The sequence below is a fragment of the Carcharodon carcharias genome, chromosome 13 (genome assembly GCF_017639515.1).
Source record: "Carcharodon carcharias isolate sCarCar2 chromosome 13, sCarCar2.pri, whole genome shotgun sequence".
Taxonomy (NCBI): domain Eukaryota; kingdom Metazoa; phylum Chordata; class Chondrichthyes; order Lamniformes; family Lamnidae; genus Carcharodon; species Carcharodon carcharias.
Window position 1 is genome coordinate 104766947 of NC_054479.1, and position 8803 is coordinate 104775749.

An 8803-nucleotide genomic window follows, 5' to 3' on the forward strand; every position below is an offset into this window, starting at 1 on the left:
TTCAATGACCTCTTGTGTTCAGGAAGCATGATTACCATGTTGGCATTGGTCACTTAACCCAGCGGGTAGGCTTCCACCCCACCCCCCTCCCCCGCCCCCACGCCCCCAACTCATAGTGTAGTTACTGCATTGAATCATTAACGGCATGTGTCTTTTGCTGGGTGGGCCAGCAGATATTGCCCATGCGGAGTTCACCCTGAGAGGGTGGTGATGAGATGGGTTCTGCACCCACAGCATGTGGTAAAGTGACACCCACATTACTGTTTTGGGGGCAACCTGCAGGATCTGCACCTGGGCACAGTGCTGGAAGTGCAAAACATGCCAAATTCAGGGTGTTGACATGCTGGGAGGGGAGCTTCCAGGTGGCGGGGCACCAGTCCATCTGCTGCCCTTTGCATTCCACGTGCTTGTGCTTCCTTGCTTTGCAAGGTTAAACTGTCTGGTGCCAAATGTGATATAGACAGCAGTTGGCCAAGGGGGTGGGGACAGGCCTGGCATCTTTGTGTGAGTGTCCTGCAGCTGCGAGGTGAGGAGGCACTGAAGCCCTGTAATGTCCCACTCTGGTTGAGGGGGATAGCAGCGAAGAGATTCCAGGTACTAGTTGCACTAATCAATGCTCTTCTCTCCTTTTGAGGAGAAGAATGCTCATAATGCTGCCGAGCGGTTGAGGACTGGCGGAGGGCCAGCCCAGTTGGCGATCATTAGCAGGTTCGAGCAGGAGACCCTTGATCTGGAGAAGTGCCACGGGCAGGTCCACTGGTGTTGGTGAGGCTGAGGTGCCACGGGCAGGTATGTTTGCCCAGCACTGAGGTCACCATTAGCAGTCCCAACTGCTGAATGTTCAGTGATTGAAGTTTGCAACATGGCTTGACCATTGCTTATGGAAGGATGAGCACATAATGATCCAGGGTGGATGCACATTGACATTGTCTCCACGTTAACTAATCAAATGTCCTTGTTCTTCCTTTCAGCATCACTGGAGCAGGAGGAGGAGGTACAGGGACCCCCTCTCACAGCTGAGGGCCCTGAAGTCTCTGACCCACCAGCGTCACACCATCCCTGCCAGGCAATCACCAGCGCAGATACTAGCACCTCGGAGGGAATTAGATCATTGGCTAGTGTCCCGGGGCACAGCGATGAGGGCACTTCACAGGTGCTGGAGGAGACAGAGAGTGCCCATGGCACCAGCAGTCAGAGTACTGCAGGGGATCAGGCACATGCTCAGTCGGTGGCTGATGATGTGCCTCTGGAGTTGTCTGTGAGGCAGCAAACGCTGGAAGTCCACCAGGGTGTGTGGGAGGATCTGACGGAGATACATGAGGCTATGCTTGGTTTGGCCTCTGTGGTGAGGAGTCCATGTGGGCCATCGCCAATGCAATGAGCCTCATGGCAGAGTGCCATGCTTCCTCCATGGAGAGAGTGGTGACTCTTGTGGAGAAGCTCCTCCAGGAGACCAATCAGGTCTTCCTGGGGATGTGCTCAGACCAGCAAGCCCTCACATCGGCATTGACCTCAGCTGGTCAGTGCCAGTGTGGGAGATGGTCTGGACACCAAGTTTCCCAGCTTGGTGCCCATCCAACTACAGCAAGCAGGGAGGTCCGAAGTGACCTCATGTCAGTGCAGCAGCTGCCTGTCATCTCTGCGGGGTCCTCTCAGAGTGCTCCGGATGAGAGCAGCAGCTCCTCCGCCCCTCTGTCAGTGACCGTTGCATCCGATGAGGCTGTGATGACTGGGGAGATGCCAGTTATGGAACTGGCTGCTCCCTCCCAGGCAGGGCCAACACAGGCTCCACGGGCCAGAGGACGGCCGCCAAGGTCATCGAGGCCAACAGGACAGCACAGTGAGCCGGCTGTCTCAGATACCAGTGCCATCGAGGGGGGAGCGCTTAGACATAGCACTTGAAAGCGTAAATTTAAGGCACCTTAGGCACATCATTGGTTTCTCGCTGGTGCTTTTGTGTTGCCCCACAATGAGGTCATGGTTAGTTGGTGTGTTGTTTAACACCTTTGTCATTTTGCTTCCTTAAGTTCATTTTGTTGTTTCATTAAATTTAGGCATGTGACCATGGCTGAGGGTGATTCCTTTCCTCTGCAGGTGGATGATTACCCATTATGTTAAATCAGTTGTGTCACATTGAGCTTCATTGACAAGGCCCTTAGTTAATGTTCCTAACCAGGCAGATTTAGCACTCAGGTATCGAGTATGGAACCTGCAGCACAGACTTGTATTGGAGGCCCATCTGTGGTGTTCTAGCTGAAGGGTCATTAGAGTAAAGCCTCCTGGGTGAGCCTGCCTCTCTGGAGTATGCCTGGGTCAGTGTCTACCCCCTCAGCATTTATGTGAGTGTGCACATCCTCGGACTCACTGCTGGACACATTGTATGCAACCACAGCCACTGCGTTTACATCGTCCACACTGTTGCCCCTTTCCAGCACAAGATTGTGGAGAGCACAGCATGCAACCACTATCAGCGATGCACAATTTGGGGGGTACTGGAATGTAACCCCTGAATGGTCCAGGCATCGGAAGCGCAACTTAAGAAGACCGGTGGCTCTCTCCACCACAGCCCTTGCGGAGGTCTATTGGCTCCTATTATACTGCTGCTCAGCTTCTGTTCTTGTATGTTGGAGAGGCGTCATGAGCCACCTTCTCAGGGGATAGCCCTTGTCACCCAGCAGCCATTCATCCAGCTGGGCTGGAGCACTGAAGAGCCCTGGCACCTGGGAGTGTCTGAGGATGTAGGAGTCGTGGGAGCTGCCTGGGTACCTTGCACATACTTGTAGAATCTGCATCCTGTGATCACACACTATCTGCACGTTCATGGAGTGAAAGCCCTTCCTGTTGACGAAGGCACCGGACTCACCTTGATGGCCACATGTGTACAGTCTGTTGCACCCTGGACACGGGGGAAGCCAGCAATTGCTACGAAGCCTCTGGCTCGCTCTGTCTAGCTGGCCTGGTCCCAGCAGTAGTGGATGAAGGTCAATGCACGCCTGAACAGAGTGTCTGTCACCTGCTTGACACAAGTGTGGACAGCTGATTGGGAGTCACCACAAAGATCACACACTGACTCCTGGAAGGAGCCAGAGGCATAGAAGTTGTGGGCAGCTGTGACCTTTAGAGCCACTGGCTTGGGGTGTCCACCCACACAATTAGGGGAGATCTCAGGGCCAATCATCCGACAGATAGAGTTGACTGCCTCCCTTGAGAGATGGAGCCTCCTTTGGCACTGCACCTCAGACATATTGAGGTAGCTGCTTCACCGTCTGTATATCCTGGCAGCAGGATAGTGGTGTCTTCTGTGGCCCCTTCCGCCTTGGACTTCCTCTTGGCCCAGTGCCCTTTGTGCCTGCGCCCCTCCTCCCAAAGGTGGCTCCCCACGAGGCTGAATGTGCACTCCTGGCCTCCTGCTTCTTCTGACCCTCCCTCCTCAGAGGAGGTGCCTCCAGTGGAGAGTACAACTCCCATTCCCAGGCTAAGGGAAGGCTTCCTGAAACCTGCAGGCCCCAAAAAGGATCTTCACCCTAGAGTGCTGACCTGAAGGTTGTAAGTCCTGTCCAAGCAGCTGGAATGAGTTTTGAAGTATTTCTGCTCTCACAGGCAAGTATCAGTAACTTTTCAAATTAAATATCTGACTGAGCACATTCGCAACCCCACTGAGCCCTCTTATCCCACCCGTGGATGAGGTTTATACAAATGTGTCCTACCCGACCGCCCGTTGCGCCCATGTTACGACCTGAAGATTTCAGGGGCCCCAAAAAATCACCATCAAATAGTGCCTCAAGGGCCTTAAGTGGCCTGTTAATTAATGGTGGGCGCACATCGGAGATCATCGCGTGCACACCCACCAAAATATCGTGATGGCGCACTGTGACTTTGGGATGCTTGTTCTACGTCACCATGCGTCATTTTACACACCGGCGTTTGGGCCCGCCCCCGCATGCCAATGGGAAAATTCTGCCCCTTGTTTCATCAAAGATTGGACGTCGGATTATCAGTCTGACAGAATTAAAGGCAGTGGAGGGATCGAGAGAGGTAGTGGAGAGGCATAGCTGAGCGTCATCAGCACACATGTGGATACTGACCAACGTCAGCAAATGATGGTGCCAAGGGGCAAAGTGGAACTGAGAAAGCAGGGAGCCGAGAATGGATCATGTTAGTAACTCTGGGCCATTTTAAACCATCAGCTGAGATGATGTTCTGAGAATTGAGAAGAGAAGCTCTGAATACATCAGTGTAAATACAATTGGAAATAAGCAAGAGCAATCTCACTGAGCAAGACAAGAGGAGAAGTTGTCACAGCAAATACTTCATAGAGGCTAAGGAAGATGAGAAAGTGTGATCATAAATAAAGATGAGAGTTTATATGTCAGGATAGGTTCAGAGGAAATGGAGAACCAAATTCAGAGCAGAGGACAAGAAGATAGTGTGCAGGTTAAAATCATCATGATGAGGAATTATTCAGTGAAGGAAGAAAGGAGGAAGATATAGGGTGGAAACTTGAGGGGGAAGTGGACAGTAGATAACAAAGATTTTAAAGGAGCTCCAAGAGGGATGCTTGAAGGAGGAGGATGCACCAGAGGAGTAAGGCAAGATGCTAAGACGTCACTTGGTGAATTGGGTCATGCCAGCATCAAAGGATGGTGTTACTAGGATGAGCCAAATGTGGATGCTGCATGAAGGGGAAAAGTGGTGATACATGTGAGCTACGTTTCTGCCAAAACCAGGAAGTAAATAGTGTCCACAGTGACATTGTGGTTGGCAAGACCTATGTCCATGAGTAAATGAACATTCTGAGGGGAACAACAAAGAATATCACACTGAAACTGAAATCGCACTAGATTATGTGCTCAAGTGTCCGAAGTAGAACTTTAACCTTCAAGCTGCCTACTCAGAAGTAATAGTGTGGATCACAGGGCCATGGTTAACATTGTTCGGACAGTTTTGAAATGTCTCTTCCAAGATGCTCTCCAACCTGCGCAGCCTGTTCAGCCCTTTCGGTTTCATAAATATTAATGAAGAGGCAGATACAAACAAAAATGTCCATGTGCAGTACTACAGCTTACAGATATGTGTATTTAATCATTATATACTTAAACAGTCATTTATATAAAAATTGTCAGCCTAATCAGACGTAAAAATGTGGCTTTAAAGCTGAAAAGCATGGTAACACAACCTGCTGTTTGAAGCTCTTGGACCATTTTAAACAATCAACTGATGGCACTGCCACAGCCTTTGATAATCTTGTACTAAACTACCTGGACATTCTTCGACACTGACCTCCACCACAACCCCTCACCATTCCGATGGCACCCCTACCCTTAGGCATTGCATATCTTCTTTGGTTACGAGGTAGAGTAGCATGTTACTGCCAGGTGGTGAACTGTGAACTCAATTATAATTACAGACGGGGAAGGAAATTCAACATAGTTTTGCTAATCCATTGAAATTAGTTTTGAAGCTCTTCCATCATTGTTGTAAAAAAATGGTTCTTAAATTACTTCAGGGATTTTTGTTGCCAACATTATATTCATTTTTTGCATGAAAAATTTCATTTCTGTCCTAAATACGCCTTTACTGATTTAACCTGTGGCCTATTGTCCTACTCTTGTCCAGCACCACTGTTATAGCCACACACACTAATTTTAGGAGAAAGTGCTTTAGATACAGACACAATACAGGGGGATGTACTTCATATGTGCATACTTATGAAGCAAATCTTTAGCACCATTCGTAACCAAGGAAGAATGGCACTCGATATGATCAAAAAACACTTGCCATCCTGATTTTTGTCTCAACATTTCACAAACGCCTAAAAAGGGTGCAAATATGACTATTCTGATCACATTTCCAAAGATGGTGTCTATTGCTCACTTCTATTTACTAGTAAAAAAGGCAATTATCCACATCCAGATTCCCAATAAGCCACATGTGGCTAGTCTAATGTATTAGGCAATATTGTTCTAAAAGATGCTATGTGTACACACTATGAGGAAAATGCTGAAATCAAAATGAAAATTAGATTGCTTACCCAAGTGGCATATTTTTCATTCTTCAAATGGATGAATAATTCTCTATACTGTGAACTCCTCCTCATTCTTCCCTACATGTTCTGATAGGAGCATCCAAAACCAAGTCAGTGCGCACAACCTAATGATATTCTATAGCTATGTGTCAAAAGTAACTGACAATCAGGCATGTAGGAACAGTCAACAACAACTTGCATTTATATAGTGCCTCAAATATATTTAACAGAAAATGTTCCAAGGGCTGAGAGGATATTTCCTCTGACTACAGCCTATAACTAAGGCTCTTCCGAGATTCAAAGACTCTGGAACAGTTCCTACAGATTGGTGGGTAGCTAATGTAACCCCACTATTTAAAAAGGGAGGTAGAGAGAAAGCAGGGAATTATAGTCCTGACATCGGTAGTGGGGAAAATTCTAGAGTTCATTATAAAAGATTTAATAGCTGAGCACTTGGAAAACAGTGGCAGAATCGGACAGAGTCAGCATAGATTTACGAAAGGGAAATCAGGCTTGACAAATCTACTGGAATTTTTCAAGAAGGTAACTAGTAGAGTTGATAAGGGAGAGCTAGTGATGTGGTTTATTTGGACTTTCAGAAGGCTTTCGACAAAGTCCCACATAAGAGATTAGTGTGTAAAATTAAAGCGCATGGGATTGGGATTGTGTATTGAGATGGATAGAAAACTGGTTGGCAGACAGGAAACAAAGAGTAGGAATAAACTGGTCTTTTTCCAAATGGAAGGCAGTGACTAGTGGGGTACCGCAGGGATCGGTGCTGGGACCCCAGCTGTACACAATATATATTAATGATTTAGATGAGGGAACTAAATGTATTATCTCCAAATTTTCAGATGACACAAAGCTGGGTGGGAGGGTGAGCTGTGAGGAGGGTGCAGAGCTGCTTCAGTGTAATTTGGACAAGCTGAGTAGGCAAATGCATGGCAGATGCAGTATAATGTGGATAAATGTGAGGTTATCCATTTTGGTAGCAAAAACAGGAAGGCAGATTATTATCTGAATGGCTATAAATTGAGAGAGGGGAATGTGCGATGAGACCTGGGCGTCTTTGTACACCAGTCGCTGAAGGTAAGCATGCAGGTACAGCAGGCGGTAAAGGCAGCAAATGATATGTTGGCCTTCATAGCCAGAGGATTCCAGTACAGGAGCAGGGATGTCTTGCTGCAATTGTACAGGGCCTTGGTGAGACCATACCTGGAATAGTGTGTGCAGTTTTGGTCTCCTTATCTGAGGAAGGATGTTCTGAGGGAGTGCAGCGAAGGTTTACCAGACTGATTCCTGGGATGGCGGGACTGACATATGAGGAGATATTGAGTCGATTAGGATTATATTCGCTGGAGTTCAGAAGAATGAGGGGGGGATCTCATAAAAACCTATAAAATTCTAACAGGACTATACAGGGTAGATGCAGGAAGGATGTTCCTGATAGTGGGGGAGTCCAGAAGCAGGGGTCACAGTCTGAAGATACGGGGTAGACCATTTAGGACTGAGATGAAGGGAAATTTCTTCACCCAGAGAGTGGTGAGCCTGTGGAATTCGCTGCCACAGAAAGTAATTGAGGGCAAAACATTGTATGTTTTCAAGAAGGAATTAGGTATAGCTTTTGGGGCGAAAGGGATCAAAGGATATGGGGAGAAAGCAGGAGCAAGCTATTGAGTTGGATGATCAGCCATGATCATAATGAATGGCAGAGCAGGCTCGAAGGGCTGAATGGCCTATCCCTGCTCCTATTTTCTATATTTCTATAGGGCAGAATTGAGTATAACTGGTGTCAGTTCATCCCATTGGTTGGAGAATCGGTGAGAAATCCACTTCATTTCTGAGGGTGAGGCCTGACCAAATTAAGTTAACTGTCTAGGGTCAGGCCTTCCCCAGGATTTAGGACACTGGGGGCTGAAATGGCAGCTCTCCATTCTTGGCGGTGCCACTGGAAACAGTGGCTACTGCCTGTAATACACCTAGAGAGAAATCTAGGATCCCTGGGGAACCAGGCCACAGGCGAGTGAGGGGAGGATAGGAGTCAAGGGAAGGGGATGGAGGGGCGGTGGCCGGAGGCAATGACAGGAGGATGGCTTCAGCATCCTCCCCTCCTGCCCAATACCAGGTCGCAACCCAATAGGGTTTGCTGGGCAGCCTCCTGGAGGCATGTGAAAGCCACGCCACTCAGATGTCATCCCTGAGTCACCTCTAAATTCTGGTGGGCTCAGGGATATTTGGTGTCAATTGGCTCAATAATGAGCCTAATTGACAACCTACTGCAAGCAGGTGAGTTTCACCCATGGCCCTGATCCCATCTCCAGCTTAATCATGTAAGGTTTTCCTGCCCCGGGAGACTGATGATTCCATGGGCCCAGCCACCATGTTACCTGCTGCGATGTGCTGCAATAAATCCAGCCCATAGTCTCGGGACAACAGGTCAGCTATTTAGGACTGATGAAGAGAAATTCCTTCACACAGAGGGTGGTGAATCTTTAGAATTCTCCACACCAGAATGGTGTGAATGTTCAGCCTTTGCTGATATCCCTTAACGGGATATTACACACTGAGTATATTCAAGAATGAAATTGCTAGGTTTTCAGACACAAAAGAAATCAAGGGATATGGGAACAGAGTGAGAAAGTGGGTCTGATGTAGAAGATCAGCCATAATCTTATAGAATGGCAGAGCAAGCTTGAGAGCTTGCCTGATCTACTCTTGCTCCTGTTTCTCATGTACCTTATCACATGCCAAACTATCTGAAAGAACTTCACAGTCAAT